Source organism: Narcine bancroftii, chromosome 8 (assembly GCF_036971445.1).
Source record: "Narcine bancroftii isolate sNarBan1 chromosome 8, sNarBan1.hap1, whole genome shotgun sequence".
Classification (NCBI taxonomy): Eukaryota; Metazoa; Chordata; class Chondrichthyes; order Torpediniformes; family Narcinidae; genus Narcine; species Narcine bancroftii.
In genome coordinates, this window is record NC_091476.1 from 91,455,902 (window position 1) to 91,475,439 (window position 19,538).

A 19,538-nucleotide genomic window follows, 5' to 3' on the forward strand; every position below is an offset into this window, starting at 1 on the left:
ACTCCGCTTGTTCTTGTAAAATTTACTTTGGTAATCTTATTTGTGACAAAAAATCTTTTATTTTGTTATCATCTCTCTGCAATTCTGATTTGTATAACTTAGAATGAAATCGCTTAAAAGGTTCATTGATTTCTTGAGGTTTATAGGTAGTCACATTTGACTCTAATTTAATTGCATTAAACATTCTTGAAACTTGTTCTGTTTTCAACTGCCAAGCAAGGACCTTATGAGCCCTTTCACCTAATTGATAATATCTCTGCTTAATTCTCATGATTGATTTCTCTTCTATATGTTTGTAATGTTTCTTATTTATGTCTTCTACGTTTTTCCTTGGAAGTCCGTCTTTGCAGGTCTTTTTCTAAAAATGTTCTCTCTTTTTCTAAGTAATCCAATTCTTTCAAATAATCCTTCTTAATTTTAGAAGTGTTACATAATTTGTCCTCTTAAGTATGCTTTCATCACATCCCATAAAATAAATTTATTATTAACCAAATTAGAGTTAATCTGAAGAAAATTTTGAATTTGTCTTCTAACAAAATCACAAAAATCTGGTCCTTTTAATGACATTAAATCTCCATCTATAAATTGATTCTTCTTCAACTAACATTGTAAGTCTTATTAATAAAGGTGAATGATCAGATAAAATTCTTGCTTTATAACTAACTTGATTTATAACTACCTTGGAAATGTGCTGATATTAAAAATAAATCTATCCTAGAATAAGAATTGTGACTGTTTGAATAAAAATAATAATCACTCTCTCTCTCTTGGGTGAATTCTTCTCCATATATGTATTAAATTCAAGTCCTTCATTTATGTCAAAGTGGCATTCACTGCCTTTGCCCTTGTCACTATTTAGTTGATTTATCTAAAACTGGATCTAGACAAAAATTGAAATCCTCAGCTATTAAAATATTATGATGTGCTCCTGCCAAATTACAAAATGTTTCTTTTATAATTTTTTTGTCATCCACTTTCTGCACATATATATTCAGAAGGGTCCAGAATTTTGAAAAAAAAATTGACAATATTCTATAACATTCTTTCCTGCAGGATCAATCACTACATTTTGTATCGTAACTGGAAAGGCCTTCTTTATTAAGATTGCCACTCCCCTTGCTTTTGAATTAAATGAAGAGGCTGTGACAAATCCACCCAGTCTCTTTTCTGATGTTTTTTCAAATAAATAAGTCTCTTGTTAAAAAAAAGCTAGATCTACTTTCATTTTTTAAAAATATCTGTCAATATTCTCTTCCTCTTCATGGGTCTGTTTAGCCTGTTCACATTAAAACTTAGAAAGCTCAGTATGTTACTCATTTATATTTAATTTTGTCCAAGTCCAGCAACATTTCCCCTTTACATCTCTCCTCACACCTCCTCAGCAATTCAAGAATTCATTGTCTATCGTATTAAGGGATGTCTTCTTCAGAAATCTAGGTAGGGAAAAAGAAATACACTATCAGCTTAACTTTATAACAAGCATAATATTCAAAAATAAAAATAAAAAGGAAATAACAAAAATCCCACACCATTAATGTCGATCAAATAATACACAACATTACCTCCCTTCATTTTACGGGTTACGGCGTCTGCCACAAATACACACACGAGTTGATAGTTGTCATTCCATAACTTCTCTATCAACTCCACACTCCCCCTCCCCCTTCCACCCTGGATGTTTATCATTATCAATCTCGCCTGTTCAGAAAGTAAAAAAAAAATTAAAAATCTTTCTTGCAGCGTTTCAACAAATTCTTCCACGTGAACATGATCTGTAAAGAACTTGTTCTGACGGCTTGCAAGAAAATCTTCGAAGTGGCAGGATGGCACAAATTGAATCTGCAGCCTTTTTGCCATAAAGCATGTTTCAGCATACTAAATTCTTTCCTTCGCTTCAGCATTTTCAAGCTTATATCAGGATAGAAGAATATCTTTGTTCCATGAAAGTCCAATGGACCTTGCCTGTCTTTGGCATCTTGTGCTGCTACATCAATGGACCTTGCCTGTCTTTGGCACCTTGTGCTGCTACATCCAATATTTTCTCTGTCTTGACAGCAAAGACATTTTATGAGTATAGACCTTGGCTTTTGATCTGGGGTCTCAAAGCTCGATGCACCCTTTAAATTTCAATAGTATTTTGTCCGGTCCCAGGACTTCTGGAACCCACCTTTGAAAAAATCTTAATTGGCTCATCACCTTCTTTAAGACCAACAATTTTAACATTAATTCTTCTACTAAAATTCTCTAATAGATCAAATTTTACCTAAAGTTGTTTCTTTTCAATGGCCCTTGCATCAGTCTCATTCTTTATTTTCACCAGTCTATCCTGTACCTCCTCCATACCAGCCTGCAGCTTTAATACTCTCATCTAAATTGTCCAATTTATTTTGCAATTTATGTACAATACCAAGTACTTCTTCATCTGTTTATCTGAATGTTTCCTCTCCTGCTTCCATTCTTTTAATAACTGAGCACTTGTACAATCTTTTTCCTGTGGCATTTTTAGTTTCCTACCTTTATCTGCTTTGCTACTTCCTTTTCTTGACCTTCTTGCTTTTCATCGCTGGCCTGTGAATCAGATATAGAAAAAAAATCTCTTCTTGTTCTTGAAATGACACTTGGTATGTGTCTGAACCAGCAAAAAATCCTGCTGGCTCCCCAGCGACATCTTGGAGCTCTTCTAGTATGCACATGCGCATCTTCCTGTGCATGCACAGTTCAGCATCTTCCTCTTCGATGCCATCACCCTTGCGAAGCGGATGTGATGATGCTGGGGAGCGTCGGACGGCCCCCATAGGGGCCCTGACTCACCCAGGGATGAGCTCTCACCTCCCCTCCTGGATCCATCGAGACAGTAGGCCTTGTTTATTTGTCTTGTCTATGTTCTGTCTGTGTTCGCGAGGGCCAGTGATGGTCTTCCCTCTTTTAGGTGACATGGTTAGATCATTGTAAAGTAATTCTTAAGCAGTTTTTAACAAGTTTGGTTAAATGTACTTTGCTTATTTCGCACTTTTTAAACTAATTCCTGGGAGAGTCAGATTTCCACTTCCTGACTCTACCGTATCATGTGACACCCCTCAGTTTGTCATGATAGACATAAGTGCCACAAGATGACTGTCATTGAGGAGGCCACCTTCATCTTCTTGGTCATTGATATGATGGATGTCCCTTTTTTAATATGTTTTATTTAATAAAAAACCACATAGCAAACAAATCACAATATTTCAGACTTAATCCAAGTACATGTGGTATTTTATGAAAATGAAAAAAAAGTAAGTGAAAAAATACAAAAGAAAGAAACCTTCCTATAAATCCCCTCTCCCCAATCCCCTACAAACTTTAAAAAAATTTAAAAAATGAAAAGGGACAAGAAAACCACAACAGGAGCACTTCACTTTCTGATACTTTTAAACATATAAATATCATAGAAATCTATAAGAGAAAGGGAATATTCGAGATTCATTTAACTTTTAATATCAACAGTTTGTAAATGTGGGCTCTATATTTTCCAAAATGTATGATATTTATCTCTTAAATTACTATACAGCTCCGAACTTCTGCAGGCTGACTGTCCATTCCCAAATCAATATCCGGCTTCCAAGTTATAGCAATATATTTTCGAGCTATTGCCAAGCCAATTGGATTAAAATGTACTTGTTACATATTCTCTAGGTTTAATCCCTCTAACATTTCCCAGTCTAAATAACATTGGAGCCTGTGGGAATCTTACTCCAGTTATTTGTTCTAATAAATTACCCATTTTAATTGCAGAACACTGCCAATTTGAATACAAAAGAGTACCAACTTCTTGTCCACAAGGATCTCCTTTCTGAATCAGGAGGTGATCTCAGGCTGAAGCAATGACAGGGTGGAAATGTCCACCAAAACCCGAATGCAAGTTTTAAAGACAGGGCCAGACGGATGTTTTCTGAGTAACTGGTAAATAAACACACATTTGCAACATGAATCATGTACTCGATCATATCAGGATGTACATTAGCAGCTCAAGAGCTAATCCCTGCTATCATTATCCAAAATAGGAGTGTCATCAGATGGAATGCTTATTTGATGCTATCACTGCCAAATTGGAGCTCCATTCTCACAAATAGCTATAATTGTATGCCTTTCAGGTTAGTTGCTGATTGGTTTTTGCCCTTACCAGCCTTCAGCAGAATGACAGATTAGTGTTTCCCAGACTTTGAGGTTGCTGGTCTTTCGGGAATGTTAAGCCAGATGCTGAAAAAATTTGACTCAATCTGAAGACTTCTACAGTAGCAGTTACTAGCAGACACAGTGATTTATTAGCTATTCCCCGAAGAACAAAGGGAAAAGCAGTGGACAAACAAAGAAGAAAAGCGATTAGGTGGAGGTAGAAGGGCTTTTAGTAGGAGGACATATTTCCCCATGTCCTTTCACAGAGTGATTTTTCTCAGTAAAGTTCATTACAACATTAATGCTAAATAAGAACATTCTACTTGTTCCTGACCGCACATCATGGTTAGAACAATGCTATTATTGCAACAGCAACCCAGGTTCGAATCCAGCACTGTCTGTAAGGAGTTTGTATGCTCTTCCTGTGTCTGTGTGGCTTTCCTCCGGGTGCTCTAGTTTCCTCCCACCTTTCAAACATATGTAGGTTATAAGTTAATTGGTGTATTTTGGCAGCATGGACTCGTGGACTGGGTGGGCCTGTTACTGTGCTGCAGTCAGCGTCAGAGAAAATCTAATTAGTTTGGGGGGGGCATTAGGGTAATGGCAGGGAAGCACAAACTCATGTTTATGTGGCAGTTTCGTGTGTCATTTGGGTGGGGAGGGCACAATAACTCATTTGGGGAGGGATATGGCCCAACGAATGCCCCCCTCCATGACGTCAACCCTGCCATGATATAAAAAAATTAGCGCTGTTGCAGCTGCTACAACACAGAAACACACCACTGAACTCAGTGGGGTTTCCAATAGAACTGTTTATTTCGCACATGCTCCATTAAGGCCAACAGGAGTTTCACCCCACGAAGTGGTGACGTCATCACATGGCAATGAGCAAGCCCTGACAGCGTCATCTTCTGCAGCTGCCCTGCTAGCATGGCGGAACAAACAGGGCCAGTTCGCTCACAGAAATATGCGCCGCCACATCACCTACATTGCAGAGTAGGGCTGCATTATTTATGTCTGTGAATGCTATTGTGGTCAAAAAATTTTGCGCAAAGTTCTACTCTGGCTGCTACTGGATTGGCAGTTGTTGTCCCTTCTGCACTGTCTCACTGCTCCAATAAATGGGAGTCACTTCATTCCCTCTTGCCGCAGAACAGAAAGAAAAGTGACATGTGATACGGAGGGAATGGGGGTGGGGTAGGGGGGGGGGGTTCATACATTATGCGTATGTTTATTTGAAGCTGTCACTTGCCAAAGATGTATTGCAACTGGAAATTGTTCAATTCTCTCAATATTCAGCTGATGGGACTGTGCAGGATGCAGGTGTCTGGGATCTGACATTTGCTAAATATATCTCTGCCACACTGAAAGTAGAAGCTGTTGTTTCAGTCAGAAACCCGGCTGCTTGTGCCACCATGTAGGGACTTGGCACAGTGGGCCACAATATTGTGGCAACCTCACCATTTGACTGTGGCTGTCACCGGCACAGAAGGCAACGCTGGAGTGGAAGGAAGAGGGAGGAGGAAACAAACAGGACATTTGGAGGGGCAAAATGCACTGTTTATTGTTGTACTTAAGAAGGAACTTTGCCTTGGGACTAGTATCGTACAGATTACATAGGTTGGCCTGGGACGAGAGGGCGATGGAAGGTTGGAGAAGGCTAGAGCCACGACCCAGGTTCAAATCCGCTGCTGTCTGTCAGGATTTTGTATGTTCTCCTCATGCTCACATGGGTTTGTTCCAGTTTACTCCCACAGTCCAAAAGACATATAGGGCTGCTGGGTTTATTGGCCACGTGGTTGTAATTGGGCAGCGTGGGCTCATGGGCCAGAAGGGCTCATGCTGTATCTCTAAATTAAATGTGGCCTGTTCTTGCTTTAAAAAAAACATTCAAACTTGAAGGGCCAGACGGTCTTGAATTTGTCAGGATAAGAGGAAAAGCAAAATGACAAAAATCTCCTTTTTACATTTGGAAATCCTTTGAACTCTGTTTCGTGCTGGGTTGATGCGTTTTACGGCTGTTCATTTCATGTTGTTGAATTATATTCTGCAAGGCCGAGATTGACAGAAGAATGTCACAAGGGGACTCAGAGGACACACCGAAACATGGACAACATTTTGGATCAGCCATGGGACCCCTTTGTCCTTTTGTTTTTTTCTGTTTTTATATGGCCATTACCTCATAGTTATTGTAATCTTTTCCAAGAAAAATACCTCAGAATCACTGGAGACATTGCATAATTTTATACAGTTGTATTACAGGCACTGTCCAGGGAGGGAATGTTGAGATTGTGCCAGACAAAGGGACCACCTTGTCCTAGAGGCCATTGGCCTGCTTCCAGGCCAGTGGAGAGTATTCCATCACACTCCTGGTGTGCACTTTGGGTGGGAGAAGGTTTTAAGGTGTGAGGAAGTGAGGATTCAGCTGCTGTCAAACCCTATCCATAAAACATTGAAGTAGAAGAAGGCCCATTTGTGCATTTAAACCTATTCCTTAATTCATCAGCAAACAGTGAACTGCTGGAGGAACTCGGTGGGTCAGGCTGCATCCACAGATAGAGCTGGTCAGCCAACGTTTTGGGTTGGAGATGCAGCATCTGAAATTTCTACATTCCTCCATTCAATACCTTGGCTGACCTTTTATTTCATCTCCAACTTTCCACATATCACTTAATATCCCAACTTCTGTTGATTTCCATCTTTGATTAGCAACGCTTGAGAAATAATAATGGGAGACAGGGAGATGGCAGAGGAACTAGCTAAATATATTGCATCAGTCTTCATTGTGAAAGACGTTAGCAGGGTGCCGGATGTCCAAGGATATCAGCGAAGGGAAGTGAGTGCAATCACTCTTTCAAATGAGAATGTGCTCAGAGAGCTGAATGGCGTCAGGGCAGATAAATCTCCAGGACCAGGTGGATGGCACCCTCGGATTCTGAAAGAAATAACAGTAGAGATTGTGGAGGCATTGGTAACGATCTTTCAGGAATCAATAGATTCTGGTATGGTCCCCGAGAACTGAAAAATTGCAAATATTATCCCTCTATTAAAGAAGGGACAGGGGCAGCAGAAATGAAATTATGGTGTGACGTCAGTGATTGGGAAAATGTTGGAGCCAATTGTCAAGGATGAGGTTACAGAATACTTGGAGGCACATGACAAGATCGGCCAAAGCCAGCATGTTTTCCTGATGGGAAAATCTTGCTTGACAAAGCTATTGGCATTCTTTGAAGAGGTGACAAGCAGGTGAGATAAAGGAGATTCAATGGATTTTCAGAGGCCCTTTGATATCGTGCTGCACATAAGGCTACTTTGACGTTGCCGTACATGGTATAACAGGAAACATAATATCGCGGTAGAGTATTGCCTGATTGGTAGGAAGCAGAGAGTTAGCATACTGGGATCATATTCTGGTTGGCTGCCAGTTGCTAGCGGTGTTGCACAGGGGCCGCTTTTTATGTTGCATATCAGTGATTAGATTATGGATGAATGGCCTTGTGGCAAAGTTTGTAGATGATACGAAGGAAGGTGAAGGAGCAGGTAGTGTTGAGGGAGCAGGGAGGCTGCAGAAGGACTTAGATAGACTTGGAGAATGGGCAGAGAAGTGGCAAATGAAATACAATATTGGAAAGTGTACAGTCATGCACTTTGGTAGAAAAATAAATTAGCAGACTATTTTCTAAATGGGGAGAAATTGAAAATTCCCAGATGTGAAGGGGCCCGGGAGTCCTTGTGCAGGATATCCAGAAGGTACACTTGCAGGTTGAGTCGGTGGTGAAGAAGGTAAATGCCATGCTGGTGTTCATTTCAAGAATAGAATACAAGAGCAGGGATGTGATGTTGAGGCTTTATAAGGCACTGGTAAGACCTCACCGAGTATTGTGACCTCTTTTGGACTCCTCATTTAAGAATGGATGTGCTGACGTTAGAGAAGATTCAGAGGAACTTCACTAGGATGATTGCGGGAATGAAAGTGCTATGATATGAGGAGCACTTGATGACTCAGTGCTGTACCCATTGGAAATTTAGAAGAATGAGGGGGATCTCATTGAAATATTCTAAATGTTCAAAGGCATGGACAGAAACGAGGTCGAAAGATTGTTTCCTATAGTGGGAGAGTCTCAGACAAGAATGCACAACTTCAGGATTGAAGGGCATCCACTTAGAACAGATTTATCTAAATTCCAAGCACTGAAGGCCTATATATCCAATCATTCATCTCCTTGAACTAATTTAATATGTTAAACACCTCTGTCACAAGTATATCCTATAGATGACACTTATTCAGTGTCATCTATATGACACTGCCAGTCTCCCCCCCTCAACCACCCGACTTGCGCTGCCGGTTTCTCCTCCTTGCCCGTCCGACTCATGCTGCCAGTCTCTCGCCTGCCCGACTCACGCTGCCGGACTCTCACCCGCCCGACTCGCGCTGCCATCTCTCTCCCTACTTGCTGGATTTTGGAGCTTTCTGGATTTTAGATGTCTGGACAAAGGATTGTATACCTGTACTTCAACTGCCCCTGTTCAGATACATGTAGTTAAAGAGTCTTTTCCCGAGTTTCAGGTCTGAAAGCATCACTTGTGGAATTTCCATGTCTGACCAGCATTTCTCACTGGTTCTGGTGGCTTCCTTCTGCTGGCATTGGTCTACTCTCATTTAGTGAAATGTGTGGTCTACTCCCTGGCAGCACAATGATCTCCAACAGTGTCCAAACTCTGCACATGTTAGAGATCCAAAATCGGAGCAGAAAATTATGGAAATAAGCACCAGGTTGGGCAGCATCTGTGAATGAGAAATGGTTCGTGACCTATTACCAAAGTTGGCAGTTAGAAACAAGCATGTTTTAAATCACAGTATAGGGGAAGGCATGGAGAGAATGAAGACTGTTGATTGTAGTGGGAGGAGAACTTCTTCAGGGTGCCCATCCCTTGAAGAGATGTCACAGTGGACTCCAAATGGAGTGAAACAAGAACATCTGCAGATGCCCTGATCGTAGTGACTGTGCCACAATTACAGCATCTGCAAACTTTCTTGTTTCACTCCAAGAGAATGGAGGTGATGACCAATAGGATGGTGGCCAAGAGAGATCCTGCAAATGGTGATGCTGTCAGCTAAAGGAGACAAACGATTTGTGGAGAGTACCAAAAGGATGAGTGAGTACAGAGGAGAGAGAGAAGTAAAGCATTGATGTAACTGGCACAGCACTGGAAACACCCAGGGGGTTGGGCAGCAAAATGAACCAAATTAACTTCCTCCAAATCAACTTGCATTGCAAGCTGTACCAATCTCATGCTGAACAATGAGGAATAATCCTAGTTTTGGTCCAACTTAGACATTAGTTCAAGAAGCAGCAAAATTAAAGGAGGTAATAGAAAAAAAGAACGAAAAAAGGAATGGGGAAAAGACTGTTCCACAGAAAAGGACAGAGAATGAAGAGAAACCAGATATGCTTTTAAAGGGAAGACAGATGTGAAGGAGGTATGAAAGGTGAGAGCGGCAGAGAAAGAAACCTTCAGAATCAATTGTCATGAACAAGTCACAAAATTAATTGTTTAGTGGCAGCATCAAAGTGCAAAGTTTTACATAAACCACCTTACAAAAATAGTGCATGAAGAGTCAAAGTAAGGCAGTGTCTTTGGTTCATTCAGGAATCTAGTGGCAGCAGGGAAGAAGCTGTCCTTGTGCTGTTGAGCGTCGTCTTCATACCTTTTCCCCAAAGGTAGCAGAGTGAAGAGGGCATGGCCTGGGTGGTGGGAGTCCTTGATGGAATGAAGACGTCACAGGATGAGTTTTTTCTTGTCTTGAGCATTGGCACCTCTGAACTAGACTGTAAGGAAGCTAGCCAGAATGCTCTCCATGGTATACCTGATGAAGTTTTCGAAAGTCTTCAGTGACTCCTCAAAACTCCTCTCAAAGTAGCCACTGGCAAGCCTTCTTCATGATGGTATCAACATGGAGGCTCCAGGACAGATCCTCAAAGATGTTCTTGACCCTCTCCTCTACTGAGCCTTTGATGAGGACTGGTTCACATTCTCCTGACTTCTTCAGAGTATTGGAAATGCTTCAGGCTGTAAATTTGCAACTCATGTTTACAGTACTGCCTAATCTGCCAAGCCTGTCATATGACAGAATTGAATCCAGCGAATTAAAATCAAATGACCAGAAAGCGCAAAAATGTGATGGAAAAGTCCTGCAGGTCAAGCAGCACCTGTGGAGAGAAATGAAATTAAAGAGTCAGATAGAATGATAGAACACTACAGTACAGAAAAAGGCCCTTCAAGTCTGTGACAAACTATTGTCATGCCTTGACCCACTGACCTGTACTTTAATGTTATCCCTCCATACCCACCCCTACACCCATCCAAGTACCTATCCAACTGTTTCTTATTGAGCCCGCATTTACCAATTCAGCTGATCACACTCCCAGTATACTCAAATTCCCCCTCATGTTCCCTTTAAACTTTTCCCCTTTCAATCTTTATCTATGTCTTCTAGTTTAAAAAAAAATCTCTCCTAACCTCAGTGGAAAAAAGCCTGCCTGCATATACGCTATCTACTCTATCTTTCAATCCTTTTGATATCCTTCCTGTAGTTGGGTGACCAAAATTGGTCACTGTTGTTAGCTGTTGAGGTCAGACACACTGACCGTCATCTTTACCCATAATTCCCCACCACCTCCCCCGCTGCTGGAACCATGTGGGGATTATGGGTAAGAAGGATAGCCATTCCAGCTGCCCTGACTCTGCTCCCCAGCGACCCGACAGTGTTCCCCTGGCCCTGACACCTTCCCCCCTACCCCAGCCCAACAGCGTTCGCCCCTGCCCCGTCAGCATTCCCCCCCTCCACCATGGCCCCAACAGTGTTCTCCCCCAGCCCCAATTCCATGTTCCTCCTACAGACCCAACAGTGTTCTAGCCCGACCCTGACAGCATTCCAAATCCATGCTTGCCCCGGCCTCAACACCGCCCCCCCACCCTGGTTCCACATACACCCCGGCCACTTACGTTTTGGAGGCCAACAGAGGGAACAGGGGATTCTCTGTGGGGCCTCCGGCAATGTGGTGAGTGTGTGACACCTCATTCACTGTATCACCAAAGGGGCATGAGTGCCCTTAAATTGCTATTTGACTGGGCAATTTGTGTCCCAGTGTGTAAGGGGCTGCAGGGACCTGCTACACAGGTAGGAAACACGGGTGCTGAACAGCCCCAGTTTGTAAACCCCTAAAAACAAGGGAGGGGTTATGCATGCATGTATGTACTTAGCCATTGGTACACTAATGCGAAAATCATAAGGCTCTTTCAGGTGGCCTGAACACCCCAGCGTAAATCCGCATAATCTCTCCCCTTGCGGCTAAAGACATACTCACCTGAATGTGACAGAAGCACCTCCAAGGCACCGATGCCAACCCTCTTCGGGGAGGGATAATCGGTGGATTACTGGGCTCTGCGGATGCACCTGAATATGCAGCCACTGTAAGCGGCTCCCAGGGGCGGGCTGATGACTCCATCAGCTGGTGACCCAACTCCCCGCTGCCTGACAGCCCCCCTCCCCGCTGCCTAACAGTCTCCCCACCCTGTTACCTGATAGCTCCCTGTTACCTGATAGCTCCCTGTCCTGCTAGCTGACAGCCTCCTGCCCCGCTGCCTGATAACCCCCTCCACCCTGCTGCCTGACAGCACCCTTTCCTGTTGCCTGACAGCCACACCCCCTGCCCTGCTGCCTGACAGCCCCCCTCTCCGCTGCCTGACAGCCCCCCCATCCTGCTACCTGATGCGGCATAGCAAGGGCGGTCTTCCCTACCCATAATCCCCCACACAGCTGGAACTGTTGTGGGAAACAGAACAGTTCCACCTGCTTGGGGGATTATGGGCAGGGAAGAGGCCATTGCTATGCCACATATTTATGACAGATGGCACTGCGGCACCAATCCCCCCATCTCCATCAGATCGGGGGTGCTACGAGGCGCCTCTGGATATGAATAGGCCCTTTCAGGTGGACCAGGCAACACTGCAGCAGCCTTTTAGGGCTGGCACCTGAAAAGTGAGTCCGCAAGTTAAGATCTGCTGCTGCCTCTGCCCTCGAGGTGGAGGGTCGAGCTGAAAGGGCCTTGTTCTACTAAGCTGCAGTACCTGACAGTTAAATGCAGGCCTATTTATCCTCCAAGGGGCCTAAATATTGTCATAGTTACAGCTGTTACATTCCTTTTCTTTGGATTGGCTTCGCGGACGAAGATTTATGGAGGGGTATGTCCACGTCTGATGCAGGCTCGTTGGTGACTGACAAGTCCGATGCGGGACAGGCAGGCACGGTTGCAGCGGTTGCAAGGGAAAATTGGTTGGTTGGGGTTGGGTGTTGTCAGTGAGGTGGGCTCTGCGGTCTTCTTCAAAGGAGGTTGCTGCCTGCCAAACTGTGAGGTGCCAAGATGCACGGTTGGAGGCGATATCAGCCCACTGGCAATGGTCAATGTGGCAGGCACCAAGAGATTTCTTTAGGCAGTCCTTGTACCTCTTCTTTGGTGCACCTCTGTCTCGGTGGCCAGTGGCCATATAACACGATCTTGGGAAGGTGATGGTCCTCCATTCTGGAGACGTGACCTACCCAGCGCAGTTGGGTCTTCAGCAGCATGCGGACTCTGCCATCTCGAGTACTTCAATGTTAGGGATGATGTCGCTCCAATGAATGTTGAGGATGGAGCGGAGACAGCGCTGATGGAAGCGTTCTAGGAGCCGTAGGTGATGCCGGTAGAGGACCCATGATTCGGAGCCGAACAGGAGTGTGGGTATGACAACGGCTCTGTACACATTGATCTTTGTGTGTTTCTTCAGGTGGTAGTCTTCCAAAGGCGCTATTTGCCTTGGCGAGTCTGTTGTCTATCTCTTTGTCGATCCTTGCATCAGATGAAATGGTGCAGCCGAGGTAGGTAAACTGGTTGACCGTTTTGAGTTCTGTGTGCCCGATGGAGATGTGGGGGGGCTGGTAGTCATGGTGGGGAGCTGGCTGATGGAGGACATTCCACCAGATGCTAATACGGGCATAGCTTTAGACTATCTTCTCAATGCTATAAATTTGCAACAGAGCTCCCACCTTGAAGCAGCCCACATTATATCGTTGGAGATTTTTACCATGCAGATTTAAAGGCAGTCCTCCTGAAAGGGGGGGATGACACCAGACAAAGTTTATTCAAACATTAACAATGGCTTTAAATCAATACTGCTACAACACCTAGGTCAGTCAGATCACTTATCCATACTCTTAATCCCACCATACACTCCATTTAGAAGGACAGCTCAACCCACTATATAAAGACTAAGATATGGCCAGAAGGAGCTTCCTTGCAGCTGCAGCCTTGCTTTGAAAGAACTAACTGGGATATTTTTGAAGATCAATATTTGGAGGTGTACATATCTGCTGTGCTCTGCTACTTACAGAAATGTGTTGACAATATCATTGATGACAAATGTATCTGGGAGTATTCCAACCAGAAGCCCTGGATGACTATACGGTGTCAATAGAGCCAACCTGAAGGGAAGATTAAGGGATGCTAAAACAGCCTATAAGAGGAAGATACAGGATCATTTCATCAATAATGGTCCACGGTGAGTGTGGCAGGGCATCTAACATTTCACCAATCATAAAACCAGCAATGATATGACTCAGCGGTGATGCCACACTGAGGATCTTCATCATTTCTTTGCTCGATTTGAGGTGAAGGCAGTGGAGACGAACACAGTGCCCTCATCAGCCTCTGACAGCCACATCCTCACTGTGATGTGAGATGGGCGCTCAGTGTGGCGAATCCAAGGAAAGCCGCCGGCCCTGATGGCCTGACAGGAAGGGAACTGAAAGAGTGCAGATGCCAGCTCTCAGAGGTCTTCGCAAAGATCTTCAACCTGTCCCTGTCTAAATCCATCATCCCACCCTGCCTGGAGTCTGCCACTATCATCCCAAGGAAGAATGTCATCAGCAGCCTCAATGATTATCATCTGGAGGCACTTAAACCGGTCATCATGTAGTGCTTCGAGAAGCTGGTCCAGCCTCCCACCCACCTTTGATCCCTATTAATTTGTCTATAGGATAAACAGGTCGTCAGTGGATGCCATTGCCACTGCTCTTCGCACTGCACTGTCCCACCTGGAACACCAGGAGAGCTATGTGAGAATGTTTTTAATAGATTTCAGCTCTGCTTTTAACATGTTCATCCAGGGCAGACTGGTTACAAAATTTGCTGAATTAGGATTTTCCCAATCTATTTATGTCCGGATTAAGGACTTTCTAACGAACCGCGCCCAGTCAGTTAAAATTAGTATTCATCTCTACTCTTTCACTCAGTGCCGGCTCCCCCCAAGGACGTGTTTTCATCCCCATTGTGAGAAACAGAAGTACCTTCACAGATTTCGCTCGAGACAAAAATTGAGAACGAAGAACATTTATTGTACAACAGTGCAAAGTTGGGTGCTTCCCCTTACCATGGGAATACACACACATACTGGGGCTCACCCAACTTTTATACAGTTCATTTCAGTGTAGAGGTACCCTCCCACCCCCTTAACTCCTCCTGGATTGGTTTGGCATTTGGTAATTCTGTCTGCCTACGTGCAGTTTTTGAAAGACCATGGGGTATCCTGTCTGGGTCCCATCATGTCATTGTCCTTATTCATGAATCTGCCTTTGTCCTTATTCACACATCTCAACCCCCAGTAATTCTATATGCAGAACATGCTAATTCTTTCTATCAACCCTTATTCTATTATACTTGCGTAACCCTTCCTCACACTCTTATCGGAATTCATTCTTATCGGAATTCATCTCTACTCAGCACTTACTTAACTTCCTCTAATCTAGTCTAGTATTCCTTATTTCATTCATACTAGCTTTACTTCCTATATTCTATTATCTCTCTCAATCCACACTTTTTCTTTAGCTACGCTTAGTAAATTCTCAACTGGAAGCTTGGTCTTTTTTCCCAGCGAGTCAGCAAATTAACTGCCATCTCAACATCATCAGACGGAGTTTGGGAAACATACATCCTTTGGGTGGTAGTGATTTGACGAAGGGTCCGTTGAATTAAACACTGCACACAAATAATTAGTATCATGATGGCTAAAATAACGAGTCCAACTGCTATAAGGTCACCTGTAAAAAGTTCAACCCCCTGTCCATTGTGACCGTTGTCATCAATCGATCTTCCACAAACGCCGCCCTCAGCAGCCAACAAGTAATCGAGAGCCAGACGGTTTTGATAAGCTGTAGCTCGTATCTGTCGTTGTTCTTCAGCCCATAAATCCAAGGCCGTCGCTGTCTGTTTGGTGATAATCTCCAAAACTGCCTGGAGTCTGATTAAACGGTTTAAATGCCAAACAGCTGTTGTACTCTGGAGCAGCTTGAGCCGTTTACAACTGGAATCCCCCTTATAGTGATGGCCTTTAGCCTTCCGAATGTATTCGTGACCCAAAGGATGATTTACAAGATGCCAAGTTGGGGAGGTGGGAGCGTTTATTGTTACCTAACCTGTGAGTAGCAGCTTGTCTGCGAGCATTAGCATATATACCCCCTTTATCCCTACTCCAGGTATAGCCCTGACTAATATTCTGCCTATCATTTTCCCACCATCTTCTTTGTACCATATTTTTAGCACTCATCTCTTTAATATCTGTAGAGGCCAGGATGCCAACCCAATCCACTCCCCTAGGGCAGTTCTATTTCCCTGGTCCATGTTGGGATCCTAAATTACTAAATAAGGTACCCCACTATGAATACACTCTATACCTGTGCCCTGTCTGCATTCTAAAGGTAAACTTGTCCATTCCTCAAAGTAATTATCACCTCTGCTGCCTCTATTCCAGGAGGACTTAATACATTGTGTACATTTGGGTGGTTTCCCAAAAATTGGGAACCAGCAGAAAAACAATACAACAAATAATAGAAATAACATTACAGCACTTTTTCCCGGCGTAGCGTAACTTTCCGACCAGAAGGATGCGAGACTGCACGCCAGGTGGAGGGTGTATTATCAACGTCTTTAGTCTGTGGATTAGCTTGTTTAATGCGTTGTATGTGAGTCCACCCCTTTTCTTTTGTTCGCACTGAAGTGTCTGTAATCAGAAGTACACAATAAGGGCCGTCCCATATCGGTTTTAGTTTATGATCTTGCCACGCTTTTACATATACCCAATTACCAGGTTTAACAGAATGAATAGGATACTCCAGGGGTGGGGTTTGAGCTAATAAACCCTTCTGTCTTAAGTCATACAGAGAAGTAGAAAGTCCCTGTAAATATTTAGATATGTACTGGTCATTAGCCTCAGGGGTAGGGGTATCAGTGTGGAATCCCATGTAAGGAAGACAAAACATCATTTCATATGGTGAGACAGCAAGGTCCTTACGTGGAGCTGTGCGAGTCCTAATTAAAGCTAAGGGTAAGCATTTAATCCCATACTCTAGGATTTATTAGTTCTCGATCCTCCTCTGTTAGAACATAAAATTGAACCCCGATACCTGATCCCTGTGGTCTGGTACCGATAGCCAATTGGTCCTGTAAATCCCGTCCCAACAAGCAAACTCCAGCTTGGGGAACTAGAAAATATCCAGACTCTGATCCCTGCCTGGCGGATCATTCCACGCTCATCCAAAGTAAATAGAGTCTTAAAGATAGACAATAATTCATCCCAGGTATATATATTAGGTACCAAAAATTGATCTAATTGTTCTGCACATCCCTGAGGGTCTTCTATCAGAGAGGTCATTTCCTTCTTAAAATTGCTCACCTCAGTACTAGTCAAAGGCAGATTTACAAATCCGAGACCCCCTGCATCCCCTCCCAAGAGAACCTCTTGTAAAGGTCTCATCCAGTTAGTTTCTGTCTTATCTCCTCCTCTATGATGGTTAAGTTCCTGCCCTTTGGGAGACAAATCAAAGAGTCCTGCCCTTTCCTCCCGAAGGGCCTCATACTGTACTTCTGAATGACCCTCACAATCAAAGTCTCCTCCCTCTCGTGTCAATTGAGGCGGTAATTTTGCACTCTGTAAGCGAATCATACCACTCTTACTTTCTCCTTCTTTCTGTAACTGTGGAGGGGGAGGGAAAGGTGAAGAAAGGTAAAGCGTAGGGGAGAGGGAGGGGATGGGAGCCGGCACAGGGGAAACATAAGGTGGAGGAAGGGAATGTTACACATCCCATCCCTTTACTTCGGGGGCAGAAGGTTCCTCATCCTTCTTATTTGTATCTTTCTTTTCGTCCAATATCATCTGATTAAACGATTCACTAAGGCAACAGGCTGAGTATTCGCTACTCCCGGTATTGTCTCCTTGATTTTGGTAGAGCCAGATGTTCAGTCGGATCCGAACTTTGGCCAATATACTGAACTCCCTTTTATCGGATTCTTAACCCATTCCTGACAACAATACCTGACCATGGTCTGCTTATCCTTCCCACGGGTTTTCCACGCACCCCAATCAGATAACATTAATCCTAACGGACTATGTTTAGGTATCTGATCTTCCCGTCCTTCTTCAGGACTGATTCCCTTACTACTTACTCCTCCCATACCAGCAGGTAAATAAATTCCTCTTACCGAGATCCAGTAGCTATTCCTAGCGCACTTCCTTAACGTTCTCCCGTCGTTTGTTCTCAATGCCTCTTCTTGGATATCACTCGCTTCGTCCACTGACCAGTTACCCGTCATCCGGCAGTCCAGCAGAATCAGCTGGGGTGCACCTACCCCCGTCGTCGGGCGCTCTGTCAGTGGAGGGAGTGCGATCCCGGACGAATCCCCATTTGTGAGAAACAGAAGTGCCTTCACAGATTTCGCTCGAGACAAAAATTGAGAACAAAGAGCATTTATTGTACAACAGTGCAAAGTTGGGTGCTTCCCCTTACCCTGGGAATACACACACATACTGGGGCTCACCCAACTTTTATACAGTTCATTTCAGTGTAGAGGTACCCTCCCCCCCTTAACATTCTTCTGCCTCCTGGATTGGTTTGGCATTTGGTAATTCTGTCTGCCTACGTCCAGTTTCTGTAAACTTGAAAGACCATGGGGTATCCTGTCTGGGTCCCATCGTGTCATTGTCCTTATTCATGAATTTGCCTTTGTCCTTATTCACACATCTCAACCCCCAGGACTTACTAATTCTATATGCAGAACTTGCTAATTCTTTCTACCACTATAAGACCCTTATTCTATTATACTTGCGTAACCCTTCCTCACTCTTATCGGAATTCATCCTTATCGGAATTCATCCCTACTCAGCACTTACTTAACTTCCTCTAATCTAGTCTAGTATTCTTATTTCACTCATATTAGCTTTACTTCCTATATTCTATTATCTCTCACACCCGTCCTCTACTCCCTCTCTTCCCATGGTTGTTCCTCCACGTATTCTACCCAGTTTGTGGACGACACAACTGTGATTGGACGTTTCAAGAGGAGATGAGACAGGCTGCAGGGATGAAGTCCAAACGCTGACAGCATGGTGTTCAGAGAACAATTTCATCTTGAACTCCTCAAAAACAAAAGTTCCAATAGACTTCAGGAGGAACAGTAGAGTTCTAGTCCCATTATGTATCAATGGGGATTGTGTGGAAAGGGACACTGGTTTCTGGATACGCATTTTGCTGAAGATTTCTCATCGACGATCAATACGACCGCAGTAGTTAAGAAGGCTAAACCACGACTCTGTGCCCTGAGGATCTTCAGGACAATCAAACTGCAGGCAAAATTGTTGGTCTCCTTTTATCGATGCTCCATCGAGAGTGTGCTGGCCTACTGCTTTCCGGCGGGGTTTCCCAGCTGCTCGGCAGCAGAAAAGAAGGACCTCTAGAGGGTCATCACTACGGCCCAGAAGATTATCAACTGCACACTGCCCTCTTGGGATGATTTATTCAGCTCTCACTGTCTCAGTAGAGCAGCCAAAAGGACCCTTCCCACCCTGGTCATCATCTGCCTGACCTGCTGCCCTCCAGTAGACATTTTGGGTCCATTAACTCACGGACAAACAGACTTAAAAACTGTTTTTACCCCAGAGCCTTACATGAACTGAATACCACCAGACATTGGCTGTTGCATTGTTTTATTGTGTTGTTTTTATATTTCATTGTTTGGTGTATGGGAGCACCATCAAGATGTGCACTCAATTTTGTTGTACTTGTGCAATGACAATAAAAGGTTATCTTATATCCACCTGCGCTCCTCCCCCTGCCCCTCTGCCCACCGTTTTGTTCAGGCGCTGGCCATGATGAAGTGCTCAGACCCGAAACGTTGGTTATATATCTTTATCTTTCCTGCATAACTTGCTGAGTTTTTCCAGCGTTTTAATGTAAACTACATACTCAAACAACTCTGTGACATGACTGAGAAACCAGTTTATTTTACTCACCTGTT

The 19,538-nt window shown here is 43.8% G+C and overlaps 1 protein-coding gene across 6 annotated transcripts in view; it reads left to right on the forward strand.

The window, feature by feature from the left end:
• Positions 1 to 19,538, forward strand: part of pknox2 (pbx/knotted 1 homeobox 2) — a 542,571-nt gene that overhangs the window by 331,654 nt on the left and 191,379 nt on the right. The window lies entirely within an intron of this gene.